The sequence below is a fragment of the Protopterus annectens genome, chromosome 10.part0, assembly GCF_019279795.1.
Source record: "Protopterus annectens isolate FY-2018-M chromosome 10.part0, PAN1.0, whole genome shotgun sequence".
NCBI lineage: Eukaryota > Metazoa > Chordata > Ceratodontiformes > Protopteridae > Protopterus > Protopterus annectens.
Window position 1 is genome coordinate 1,626,496,076 of NC_056744.1, and position 14,817 is coordinate 1,626,510,892.

General features: G+C 41.3%; 1 protein-coding gene across 1 annotated transcript in view; it reads right to left on the bottom strand.

Moving 5' to 3' along the window:
• TAOK2 (TAO kinase 2) overlaps positions 1–14,817 on the bottom strand; it is a gene marked incomplete in the record, with an annotated part of 2,530,163 nt that overhangs the window by 195,758 nt on the left and 2,319,588 nt on the right.

The window sequence follows — 14,817 nt, forward strand, 5'->3', positions numbered from 1 at the left end:
ATGCTGACTTTGCAACAGCTTCTGCCCATGCTGGGCAAGAACGCTTGGTTAGTGACTCTAGACTAAAAAGAGGCATACCTGCATATCCCAATAAGGGAATCATGCAGAAGATACCTCCGCTTCAAGGCTGGTTTTATGCATTACCAATTCTCTGCATTGCCCTTTGGCTTAACTACTGCATCCAGGGTCTTTACAAAGTGCCTGGCACCAGTAATTGCATTTTGCAGACAAAGAAGCACACAAATCTATCCTTACTTGGACGACTCTCTTATTCAAGCAGAAAACAAGGACATTTTTCTTCAACATCTGGCGTTTGAAAAAAGGCTTCTAACATGCCCAGGGTACACAATAAATGAAAAGAAATCACAACTGGTACCCTCTCAAAAGATTACATTCCTGGGTGCAAGCTTGAATACAACTGCCCAGATGGCTTACCTTATGCCAGACAAGCAAAGGCAACTGACTATTTACTTCAAACAGATGGCAATAAAAACCCAGTTATCTGCAAGACAAATTCTGCAGGCTTTGGGGTTCATGGCATCCTGCATTCTACTAATTTCATATGCAAGACTGCGTGAGGAAACTACAGTGGTATCTAAAGTTTATGGAGTCACCATTGTCACAGTCTGGAAACAATGATTCCTCTCATTCCCTGCCTACACCAGGAGATTCTTTGGTGGGCAGAGACATGTCACCAGAACATGGGACGGTCTTTCACTCTACCCCCTGCCACCCAAACCCTAACTACAGATGCATCAGACTATGGCTTGGGGAGCCCACCTGGCAGGAGATGCATTCAGAGCATATGGAGCCCAAAGCAAATGCATCTGCATATCAACCAGAAAGAGATGTTAGCTGTTCAGAATGCCCTGACAGCTTTCAAGGACTTACTTCATCCAGGACAACTACTGATAAAGACGGACAACACCACGGTTATGTGGTACATAAGCAGGGGGGTACACATTCCTACCCCCTTTGCAGACTAGTCATGGCATTGTGGGACACAGCCTTGACTTACCAAGTACATCTTCAAGCTCAATTCCTGCCAGGAAAACAAAATACTCTGGCAGACGACCTAAGCAGAAATCTTATGGACCCTCACGAGTGGAAACTGGATCCACACGTCTTCAGCATGATAACACAGAAATGGGGGAGTCCGGTCACAGATCTATTTGCCTCTCCCCAAAATTACCAACTGGACAAATTCTGCACAAGGACGTATCACAGACAAGCATGGAAAGTGGATGCCCTATCCTTCAGTTGGAAAAACCTATCAGTCTACGCCTTTCCTCCTCTGCTTCTTCTCCCCAAGGTCTTACTAAAGGTCAGACAGGAAAACCCAAAATGATCCTAATTGCCCTGGAATGGCCTCGCCAGCACTGGTACCCAATTCTAAGCAATATGTCTCAACTCCTCCTTGGTACTTGCCTCAAATACCTCATCTACTGTCTCAGCAGAGCAATCAAATTCTGCACAATCAGCTCCAAACTCTGAACCTGGCAGCGTGGCTGATCGATAATTATTCAACCACCACCTCTCAGTAAATCTGTGATGGATGTCATTTTGGAAGCCAGAAGGCCTAGTACTAGAAAATCCTATGCTGATAAATGGAAGAGATTCTGTGCTTGGAACAAAGCACAACGGCCGACCACAGCAAAGCCAAATATTCCTCAGATTTTACAATACTTGACTGAGATGCTCGATAAGGGTCTATCTATTTCATCAATAAAAATCCATGCCTCTGCCATCTCGGCTCATTACAACACACAGCCTCCCATCTTTTCTCATCCTCTGCCAAAACAGTATCTTAGAGGGGCCAGAAATTTAAGGCCTCCCAGAAGATCACCATCTCTTGCATGGGACCTCAATTTTGTGTTGGAAAACCTCACCCTGCCTCCATTTGAACCAGCAGCTACTGCGGATATAAAGTTTTTATTTTGGAAAATAGCTTTCCTTCTGGCAATCACTTCAGCAAGAAGGGTTTCAGAACTAAAAGGCCCTCATGGCTGTGGAGCCTTTTATTACATTTTACCCGGACAGGGTGTCCCTCAGGACCAATCCTTCTTTTATGCCTAATGTGGTATCCAGTGTGGCTCTTAACCAAACTATTCACCTGCCAACTTTTTACCCAAATCCGCAGAACAAGGGGAGGATTCTGCATTCCTTGGACGTACACAGACAACTAAGATTCTACTTAAACAGGACCAAACCTCTAAGAAAGTCTGAGCAGCTACTGGTGGCATTTGCTGCAGGATCAGAGGGGAAGTCTATTTCAAAGCAGACTATTTCAAAGTGGATTAGCCACTGCATCGTTTCTGCTACTTGCATCATGGTAAACCGGTGCCCAAGGGAATCAGGTCACATTCCACCAGGGCTGCATCTACCTCAGCAGCTTTTCTCAGAGGAGTGCCAACCAAAGACATTCTAGAAGCTGCTACTTGGAGCTCTGTTCATACATTTACAAAGCATTATCATTTGCCTCTCTTCTCTAAGTCCAGGGCAGGCTTTGCCACTGCAGTTCTGCAGGGTCTTATAGCCGCTCCTAATGCTATTTAGTTCCAGCCTCCCATCCATAGCTTTGGGATTCTACCCAAATGTAATGACTGCAACAGTGAAACACGAAGAACACAGTACAGTTGTGTACACTTACCATAAAAGTAGATGTTTGAGTGTATTCACTGTTGCAGTCCGGGTTACCCACCATCCCCCTTTTTTTCTAGAACTTCTTTCCTTCACTATATTCTACAGCCTTTGTGGTGTATTTGCTTTTAGATGAAGGTAAAGTTTATGTTGTTATAATTGCATTTATACACACACATATATACATATATATATATATATATATATATATATATATATATATACACATATATATATTGCTCCCCATTTGGGGGGCACCTGACATCTGGGGCAAGAAAAACTGAAGAAAATGGTGTCGGCTACATGTTTTATACCCCTGACGACCTGACGTCAGGGAAGAGGAGACCGCAACCGACCCAGGACTTGGATATTCAGGCCAACGGAGGGCAACCTGCCAGCAGTTTACCCAAATGTAATGACTGCAACAGTGAATACTCGAACATCTACATTTATGGTAAGTGTACACAACTGTACTTTCTAGAGCTGAGGACAGTGCTATTGGTGCAAGCATCCCAAGACCCCCCTCACCTAGGAACAGTTGCAATTCAAACAGACATGTCAGTGGTCTGGTACATCAACAAACAAGGGGGTACCAAATCATATCCACTATGTTGAGAGGCACTCAGAGTGTGGAAATGGGAGATTTCTTCCAACCGCTTTGTCATAGCAACGCACATTCCAGGAAGTTCAAATGTGATAGCAGACAAATTGAGCAAGACTATTTTCATGCCTCATGAGTGGTCCCTGAATCCAGTAGTGGCGAGATTTTCTGTCGATTAGGCCAACCTTGCTGCGACCTCTTTGCCTCTCCCAACAAATGCAGAAGTTATTTGCCTAAATCCCTCCACTGGGTATATCACCCAGGGACGCTTTTCTACACATTTGGCCACCCAGTCTATTATATGCTTTTCCCTAGTTCTGTTGATCTCTCAGGTTCTGAAGAAAGCAAAAAGGAAAAAAGATTACCATAATCATTGCCCCATTCTGGCCTCAACAAGTCTAGTTTCCCTTCCTATAGCCTCATTTGCTACAGCAACCATGGATTCTGGACCCAGTCCCAGACCTGCTTACTCACCTAGAAGGCATGGCTCACCCCAACTTGCAGCACCTCAAACGGACGGTGTGATTTTTCCAATACCCATGATTGCCAGGCAAGCCTCTCTGTCATCGCCTGTCAAATGTATTATTATTGCACACACCAGACCTACAGCTAGAAAACTGTACCCGAGCAAATGAAGAACATTTACCATACGGGCTTTAAATAAGGGACTTGATCCCTTCAGTGCCCCAACTGAATATATAATGAACTTCTTGAATACTCTCGAAGTCTGGTTCCTCTGCTTCACTATAAATGTAAAGTTGGCGGCAATCTCTAATTTTCATACTGGGCACAATGACTCTTCAATAATGTCCCATAAGCTTTCCTCAGCCTTCCTGAAAGGGTTGTCCTTGCTAACACCCCGTGTTAAAGATCCAGTTCCTCCATGGGACTTGAGAACAGTCCTGCAAGCATTAACCCAAAGTCCTTTTGAACCAGCTGATTCTTGTCAATTAAATTATTTGACTTAGAAGACTTTACTTCTAGTAGCTATCACCTCTGCAAGAAGAGTCTCTGAATTATAGGCTTTACCATGCAAATCTTCCTATTTAATTTTTCACAAAGACAGAGTTCAACATAGAACAAATTCTTCATTTCTTCCAAAAGTGGTTACTGAATCAAATATTAACCAGACCATACATTTACCAACTTTCTTCCCTAATTTTACCAATAAAGGAGAATACTAGATGTTCATAGACAGTTGTATTTTTATCTCCACAAAACTAAAAAATTCTGTAAATCTGGCCAATTATTTGTGTCCTTCTCTGCCTTAAAAATGGGTTGTGCAGTCTCCAAAGTTACCTTGGCTAAGTGGTTGAGATGAGAGACTATTTCCTTCACCTATCAATCTCAAGGACCTCAACTCCTCAAAACAGTTAGAGCTCATTCTACGAGGGCTGTTGCCACATCAGCAGTTTTCATGCAAGAGCTTTTCTAGATGACATTTGTGCAGCAGCTACTTGGTCCTCTCACCATACCTTTATTGCACATTACAAACTAGATCAAATCTTGAGAAATGTAAAAGCACACCAAGGTACCAAAAATCACCAATAAAAGTCCAAGGTACCCAAAGAAGAGAAATCCAGCCACAAACGAATAACAACTTTATTCCAACGAAGCAAACCACATTAATGTTTCTTAAACTCCACAAATAAAAGTACTTCATCAGATGCAGACTCTTCCTCTGCCTTTAAGTCAAAGACAGGATTAGAAAGAGGAGCACATGCTTATTTTTCAGAATTAAAAGCTTTCAGACTGTCAAAGCTCTTAGTAGGCCACTCGATTCTGATCCAGTTTCTCATCAGGAATCCATAGATGGCCTTTTCTTTGTATATTTTTTCTGTGTGTATATTTGTATGATATTCTACAATTATGGCCATATTCTGCCATCTGGCAAACTCAATCTGAGGTAATCTCTGAGAAACATTATGGGTAGAGCCAGCTCGAGAGTTTGGAGTGTGAGCTGGAAAATAATGGCTGAGTCGGTCCCGAGGGTTTGGAACCAAACCCACCGTCATGGATTGGTAAAAATGTACAACACAGATGGAACGTTATGGTAAGACAACTTTTTTTTTTTTTTTTACAGGTTAACAAGTTTAACTTTACTAAGAATAAAAAAATAAATCAAAACATTTTCTCATTTTGCTGCCACTGTTCAGGAGTAAAGCTGTGTACAAATATATGAATTTCATAAACTCATTCTTTTCCACCTCTAAGTAATGTTTCTTTGTGTAAAAACAGGTTCCTGAAAGCCATGTTGAAACATTTTCAAAACAAGTTTGCTGCATTAAGGCAAGTAGTAATGTGAAAGGATATTGTTACCATCATAGGTTCAAAAGGGAGTCAATCTCAGCACTGTAAAAACTCTTAAGAGGACATAAAAGAAGGGGATGGAGCAGTTTTCCTCTTTAAGCCAGGTCCTATTGATGGTACTGGTGAAGTGCAGACTTAAGCTGGTCCTTTGCAGGAAATGTAGAAGGTTGATGAAAACGCTGACTATTACATTTTATGAATAGTTTATAATCAAAGGCAGAAAGGCAAACAATTTGCAGTCAAATGCAAGAGAATGCTGCAACATGGATGGGACCATGCACTGGTAAGCTTCAGGAAGTTTCTTGGGAGTTGTCTTGAATCTCCTGAACTCTTTCAAAGGTACAGATATATTTTTTAAAAATGGTCTGGGATGACATACTTGATTCCATGTGTCACTGTTATCCCTGTTGTGGAGGTTGTGATGAACCTGACTCGCCCTCCAAAGAGCTGGATGACTTAACATTTTCAATGCTTCTTAAAATTTCTTATCTGCTCATTTTTCAATCTTTCTCTAGTCTATGAGATTCAAACAACTCTTTAGCCTTAGAAGAATTACCAGTCTCTTTAGAATGCTTCTCTAGATCTTTTAAAATGTTTTCCAGTCAAATTTAAAACATCATCAAAAGTTTTCTAAGTTTGGTAGTTTAATTAAACTTAAAAGACAGGTCAGAGGACCCTGTGTTATGATTATGTCACCTAAAGTGAACAAATACTGTGCAGAGTCAGCAATTTGTCTACTACATACTTATTAGCAGACTTGGAAGGACAGTATATACCCTTCCACATGAAAACAGTCTTCTGGTGACCAGTGAAAGAAATCTACAAAACCAAAACACTCCAACAAATTACCTTCACAGCAGTCAAACACACAGAGAAACAATGCTGAACAAACTGAAGTAGCAAGCTTAATGTTTATTACAAATATTTTCAATGGCCAGGAAAACTGAACAGAGTTGAGGAAAAATCCACCACAAGGCAACCAAGGCAGTTGTCCAGGCCCAGTGCTAGCTGGAGGCCCAAACAACATCAAGCAATTAAAAAGCCCCCTCTTGCTTTTATTTTGGCATGTTACAGCTCTGAAGTAAAAGCCTCATTGTCTCAAATGTAGAGCTGATGACAGAGGGGCTTCTTTTGAGCTTCACCATCCAAACAGGCCAACAGCAGTCAATCCAGTGACCTAGCAGTAGTATGTGGGAAAATAAAAGCTGGTTCATGCAGTGCTTAAGATGTCTCAGTGTTTACTGTGGATCTGTTAAGTAAATGAGTTGTGTGTGCACACACATGTGTGTGTGTGTCTTTCTGAAGGAAAGGGATTGTGAGCAAACTAAAACCTGATAATTTATCTCAAGTTTGTTATGGCATTTTGTTTAATGGAAGAGAATTCAACTGTCTGCTTTATTGTATGCATTCCTAGGTCTATTGTTTGTTTTACAAGTAATCTTTGTGGACCTAGTGCAATTTTCTTTGGGCATTTTGTACAAGACTAGACATGGCTTTACAGGGGACATGGGAGTTACTAGCTAGAGCAAAAGGTTTGTTTGAAGCATTACTGAATGACATAATTAAAGCTTTATTATTTGGCACTATTTCATCACAATTTAACACATGCATTTAATCATCGCTTCTCTTTTGAACTTTGAGAAGTAAATATAGCTTTATGAAATCCTGTCAATATGTTTTACTATGTCAAATCGTGTGGTTGGCATCCTAAACTACACTATGCTGTGTGTGTTATTTTTGCACTTGAGCATGTTTTTGTTTCGGTACTGGCAGCTTCATCCTGTCATATCAAATATTGGGGATTAAGCTAAAGTAATTAGAGCACTTTTACATGGTTTTGATATTCATCACAAGAGCAGGAATTTAAAAGAGGAGAGGGACAGATGAAAGATGTGTGGTGCACATTCCATTGCTTGTGTTAAGTTTTTTAATTTTGTGATTTTTCACATCTGCACACTTCTTTGAATAGCAGTATTGCACATGAGCAGCATAGGTGAGTTTTGCAGGTGCAGCACTCCACTGTCTTGTGTTTTTACTCAGTACCTAGTAATTTTTTCAGTACTTACTGAATGGAAACAGGTCAGATTTCAGTCCAAGTGGCTCAGGCTGGTGGTGGTAAGGGGCACAATGGTTCACTGCTTTACAGCTTTGGTTTCAGAGACTGTTTTTGTTGGTTTGCCTTTAGTAGTCAGCATGTCCTTCCTGTATCTGCATGTGTTTCACTGAATGCTTTACCTCCAAACCATCCTTAGATATACATGGTGTATATGCATCCTGTTTGTCTCTACATTCCAATTAAAGAGAGAGGCTCTGTCAGCACCACAACTCTGAACTGGATTAAGTGAATAATAGGTAGTGAATCATTTAAGTTCTTTTTCATTTTTATCTTGAACTGACCTCCTTGACACCAGAAAGGACCATCAAATATGGATTAGTGGGGCCTGTTGGCTTACTACTTAACCTGAAAACCTCTGAACCTACAAGTCTTATTGTTCAGAAAATGTATATCTGTGCAAAACCTTCTGCACTGTTAAGTTTATCAGTTAGAGTTGTCTATCTGCCTCTCACCTGTCACAGATTTTGCAGAATTAAAAATGCTGACTTTGCAACAGCTTCTGCCCATGCTGGGCAAGAACGCTTGGTTAGTGACTCTAGACTAAAAAGAGGCATACCTGCATATCCCAATAAGGGAATCATGCAGAAGATACCTCCGCTTCAAGGCTGGTTTTATGCATTACCAATTCTCTGCATTGCCCTTTGGCTTAACTACTGCATCCAGGGTCTTTACAAAGTGCCTGGCACCAGTAATTGCATTTTGCAGACAAAGAAGCACACAAATCTATCCTTACTTGGACGACTCTCTTATTCAAGCAGAAAACAAGGACATTTTTCTTCAACATCTGGCGTTTGAAAAAAGGCTTCTAACATGCCCAGGGTACACAATAAATGAAAAGAAATCACAACTGGTACCCTCTCAAAAGATTACATTCCTGGGTGCAAGCTTGAATACAACTGCCCAGATGGCTTACCTTATGCCAGACAAGCAAAGGCAACTGACTATTTACTTCAAACAGATGGCAATAAAAACCCAGTTATCTGCAAGACAAATTCTGCAGGCTTTGGGGTTCATGGCATCCTGCATTCTACTAATTTCATATGCAAGACTGCGTATGAGGAAACTACAGTGGTATCTAAAAAGTTTATGGAGTCACCATTGTCACAGTCTGGAAACAATGATTCCTCTCATTCCCTGCCTACACCAGGAGATTCTTTGGTGGGCAGAGACATGTCACCAGAACATGGGACGGTCTTTCACTCTACCCCCTGCCACCCAAACCCTAACTACAGATGCATCAGACTATGGCTTGGGGGAGCCCACCTGGCAGGGAGATGCATTCAGAGCATATGGAGCCCAAAGCAAATGCATCTGCATATCAACCAGAAAGAGATGTTAGCTGTTCAGAATGCCCTGACAGCTTTCAAGGACTTACTTCATCCAGGACAACTACTGATAAAGACGGACAACACCACGGTTATGTGGTACATAAGCAGGGGGGTACACATTCCTACCCCCTTTGCAGACTAGTCATGGCATTGTGGGACACAGCCTTGACTTACCAAGTACATCTTCAAGCTCAATTCCTGCCAGGAAAACAAAATACTCTGGCAGACGACCTAAGCAGAAATCTTATGGACCCTCACGAGTGGAAACTGGATCCACACGTCTTCAGCATGATAACACAGAAATGGGGGAGTCCGGTCACAGATCTATTTGCCTCTCCCCAAAATTACCAACTGGACAAATTCTGCACAAGGACGTATCACAGACAAGCATGGAAAGTGGATGCCCTATCCTTCAGTTGGAAAAACCTATCAGTCTACGCCTTTCCTCCTCTGCTTCTTCTCCCCAAGGTCTTACTAAAGGTCAGACAGGAAAACCCAAAAATGATCCTAATTGCCCTGGAATGGCCTCGCCAGCACTGGTACCCAATTCTAAGCAATATGTCTCAACTCCCTCCTTGGTACTTGCCTCAAATACCTCATCTACTGTCTCAGCAGAGCAATCAAATTCTGCACAATCAGCTCCAAACTCTGAACCTGGCAGCGTGGCTGATCGTATAATTATTCAACCACCACCTCTCAGTAAATCTGTGATGGATGTCATTTTGGAAGCCAGAAGGCCTAGTACTAGAAAATCCTATGCTGATAAATGGAAGAGATTCTGTGCTTGGAACCAAGCACAAAGACCGGACACAGCAAAGCCAAATATTCCTCAGATTTTACAATACTTGACTGAGATGCTCGATAAGGGTCTATCTATTTCATCAATAAAAATCCATGCCTCTGCCATCTCGGCTCATTACAACACACAGCCTCCCATCTTTTCTCATCCTCTGCCAAAACAGTATCTTAGAGGGGCCAGAAATTTAAGGCCTCCCAGAAGATCACCATCTCTTGCATGGGACCTCAATTTTGTGTTGGAAAACCTCACCCTGCCTCCATTTGAACCAGCAGCTACTGCGGATATAAAGTTTTTATTTTGGAAAATAGCTTTCCTTCTGGCAATCACTTCAGCAAGAAGGGTTTCAGAACTAAAAGGCCCTCATGGCTGTGGAGCCTTTTATTACATTTTACCCGGACAGGGTGTCCCTCAGGACCAATCCTTCTTTTATGCCTAATGTGGTATCCAGTGTGGCTCTTAACCAAACTATTCACCTGCCAACTTTTTACCCAAATCCGCAGAACAAGGGGGAGCGGATTCTGCATTCCTTGGACGTACACAGACAACTAAGATTCTACTTAAACAGGACCAAACCTCTAAGAAAGTCTGAGCAGCTACTGGTGGCATTTGCTGCAGGATCAGAGGGGAAGTCTATTTCAAAGCAGACTATTTCAAAGTGGATTAGCCACTGCATCGTTTCTGCTACTTGCATCATGGTAAACCGGTGCCCAAGGGAATCAGGTCACATTCCACCAGGGCTGCATCTACCTCAGCAGCTTTTCTCAGAGGAGTGCCAACCAAAGACATTCTAGAAGCTGCTACTTGGAGCTCTGTTCATACATTTACAAAGCATTATCATTTGCCTCTCTTCTCTAAGTCCAGGGCAGGCTTTGCCACTGCAGTTCTGCAGGGTCTTATAGCCGCTCCTAATGCTATTTAGTTCCAGCCTCCCATCCATAGCTTTGGGATTCTACCCAAATGTAATGACTGCAACAGTGAAACACGAAGAACACAGTACAGTTGTGTACACTTACCATAAAAGTAGATGTTTGAGTGTATTCACTGTTGCAGTCCTGGTTACCCACCTGCCATCCCCCTTTTTTCTAGAACTTCTCTTTCCTTCACTATATTCTACAGCCTTTGTGGTGTATTTGCTTTTAGATGAAGGTAAAGTTTATGTTGTTATAATTGCATTTATACACACACATATATACATATATATATATATATATATATATATATATATATATATATATATATATATATATATACACATATATATATTGCTCCCCATTTGGGGGGCACCTGACATCTGGGGCAAGAAAAACTGAAGAAAATGGTGTCGGCTACATGTTTTATACCCCTGACGACCTGACGTCAGGGAAGAGGAGACAGCAACCGACCCAGGACTTGGATATTCAGGCCAACGGAGGGCAACCTGCCAGCAGTTTACCCAAATGTAATGACTGCAACAGTGAATACTCTCGAACATCTACATTTATGGTAAGTGTACACAACTGTACTTTCTAGAGCTGAGGACAGTGCTATTGGCGTTGCAAGCATTCCAAGACCCCCTCCACCTAGGAACAGTTGCAATTCAAACAGACATGTCAGTGGTCTGGTACATCAACAAACAAGGGGGTACCAAATCATATCCACTATGTTGAGAGGCACTCAGAGTGTGGAAATGGGAGATTTCTTCCAACCGCTTTGTCATAGCAACGCACATTCCAGGAAGTTCAAATGTGATAGCAGACAAATTGAGCAAGACTATTTTCATGCCTCATGAGTGGTCCCTGAATCCAGTAGTGGCGGACGAGATTTTCTGTCGATTAGGCCAACCTTGCTGCGACCTCTTTGCCTCTCCCCCGAACAAATGCAGAAGTTATTTGCCCTAAATCCCTCCACTGGGTATATCACCCAGGGACGCTTTTCTACACATTTGGCCACCCAGTCTATTATATGCTTTTCCCTAGTTCTGTTGATCTCTCAGGTTCTGAAGAAAGCAAAAAGGAAAAAAGATTACCATAATCATTGCCCCATTCTGGCCTCAACAAGTCTAGTTTCCCTTCCTATAGCCTCATTTGCTACAGCAACCATGGATTCTGGACCCAGTCCCAGACCTGCTTACTCACCTAGAAGGCATGGCTCACCCCAACTTGCAGCACCTCAAACGGACGGTGTGATTTTTCCAATACCCATGATTGCCAGGCAAGCCTCTCTGTCATCGCCTGTCAAATGTATTATTATTGCACACACCAGACCTACAGCTAGAAAACTGTACCCGAGCAAATGAAGAACATTTACCATATGGGCTTTAAATAAGGGACTTGATCCCTTCAGTGCCCCAACTGAATATATAATGAACTTCTTGAATACTCTCGAAGTCTGGTTCCTCTGCTTCGACTATAAATGTAAAGTTGGCGGCAATCTCTAATTTTCATACTGGGCACAATGACTCTTCAATAATGTCCCATAAGCTTTCCTCAGCCTTCCTGAAAGGGTTGTCCTTGCTAACACCCCGTGTTAAAGATCCAGTTCCTCCATGGGACTTGAGAACAGTCCTGCAAGCATTAACCCAAAGTCCTTTTGAACCAGCTGATTCTTGTCAATTAAATTATTTGACTTAGAAGACTTTACTTCTAGTAGCTATCACCTCTGCAAGAAGAGTCTCTGAATTATAGGCTTTACCATGCAAATCTTCCTATTTAATTTTTCACAAAGACAGAGTTCAACATAGAACAAATTCTTCATTTCTTCCAAAAGTGGTTACTGAATCAAATATTAACCAGACCATACATTTACCAACTTTCTTCCCTAATTTTACCAATAAAGGAGAATACGCTAGATGTTCATAGACAGTTGTATTTTTATCTCCACAAAACTAAAAAATTCTGTAAATCTGGCCAATTATTTGTGTCCTTCTCTGCCTTAAAAATGGGTTGTGCAGTCTCCAAAGTTACCTTGGCTAAGTGGTTGAGATGAGAGACTATTTCCTTCACCTATCAATCTCAAGGACCTCAACTCCTCAAAACAGTTAGAGCTCATTCTACGAGGGCTGTTGCCACATCAGCAGTTTTTCATGCAAGAGCTTTTCTAGATGACATTTGTGCAGCAGCTACTTGGTCCTCTCACCATACCTTTATTGCACATTACAAACTAGATCAAATCTTGAGAAATGTAAAAAAGCACACCAAGGTACCAAAAAATCACCAATAAAAAGTCCAAGGTACCCAAAGAAGAGAAATCCAGCCACAAAACGAATAACAACTTTATTCCAACGAAGCAAACCACATTAATGTTTCTTAAACTCCACAAATACGTTTTCGTTTAAAGTACTTCATCAGATGCAGACTCTTCCTCTGCCTTTAAGTCAAAGACAGGATTAGAAAGAGGAGCACATGCTTATTTTTCAGAATTAAAAGCTTTCAGACTGTCAAAGCTCTTAGTAGGCCACTCCGATTCTGATCCAGTTTCTCATCAGGAATCCATAGATGGCCTCGTTTTCTTTGTATATTTTTTTTCTGTGTGTATATTTGTATGATATTCTACAATTATGGCCATATTCTGCCATCTGGCAAACTCAATCTGAGGTAATCTCTCTGAGAAACATTATGGGTAGAGCCAGCTCGAGAGTTTGGAGTGTGTGAGCTGGAAAATAATGGCTGAGTCGGTCCCGAGGGTTTGGAACCAAACCCACCGTCATGGATTGGTAAAAATGTACAACACAGATGGAACGTTATGGTAAGACAACTTTTTTTTTTTTTTTTACAGGTTAACAAGTTTAACTTTACTAAGAATAAAAAAATAAATCAAAACATTTTCTCATTTTGCTGCCACTGTTCAGGAGTAAAAGCTGTGTACAAATATATGAATTTCATAAACTCATTCTTTTCCACCTCTAAGTAATGTTTCTTTGTGTAAAAACAGGTTCCTGAAAGCCATGTTGAAACATTTTCAAAACAAGTTTGCTGCATTAAGGCAAGTAGTAATGTGAAAGGATATTGTTACCATCATAGGTTCAAAAGGGGAGTCAATCTCAGCACTGTAAAAACTCTTAAGAGGACATAAAAGAAGGGGATGGAGCAGTTTTCCTCTTTAAGCCAGGTCCTATTGATGGTACTGGTGAAGTGCAGACTTAAGCTGGTCCTTTGCAGGAAATGTAGAAGGTTGATGAAAACGTCTGACTATTACATTTTATGAATAGTTTATAATCAAAGGCAGAAAGGCAAACAATTTGCAGTCAAATGCAAGAGAATGCTGCAACATGGATGGGACCATGCACTGGTACCGCCAACTTACCCCCTTCACAGGACGAGCTTCAGGAAGTTTCTTGGGAGTTGTCTTGAATCTCCTGAACTCTTTCAAAGGTACAGATATATTTTTTAAAAATGGTCTGGGATGACATACTTGATTCCCATGTGTCACTGTTATCCCTGTTGTGGGAGGTTGTGATGAACCTGACTCGCCCTCCAAAGAGCTGGATGACTTAACATTTTCAATGCTTCTTAAAATTTCTTATCTGCTCATTTTTCAATGGCTTCTCCCTTTCTTTCTCTAGTCTATGAGATTCAAACAACTCTTTCGCCTTAGAAGAATTACCAGTCTCTTTAGAATGCTTCTCTAGATCTTTTAAAATGTTTTCCAGTCAAATTTAAAAACATCATCAAAAGTTTTCTAAGTTTGGTAGTTTAATTAAACTTAAAAGACAGGTCAGAGGACCCTGTGTTATGATTATGTCACCTAAAGTGAACAAATACTGTGCAGAGTCAGCAATTTGTCTACTACACATACTTATTAGCAGACTTGGAAGGACAGTATATACCCTTCCACATGAAAACAGTCTTCTGGTGACCAGTGAAAGAAATCTACAAAACCAAAACACTCCAACAAATTACCTTCACAGCAGTCAAACACACAGAGAAACAATGCTGAACAAACTGAAGTAGCAAGCTTAATGTTTATTACAAATATTTTTCAATGGCCAGGAAAAACTGAACAGAGTTGAGGAAAAATCCACCACAAGGCAACCAAGGCAGTTGTC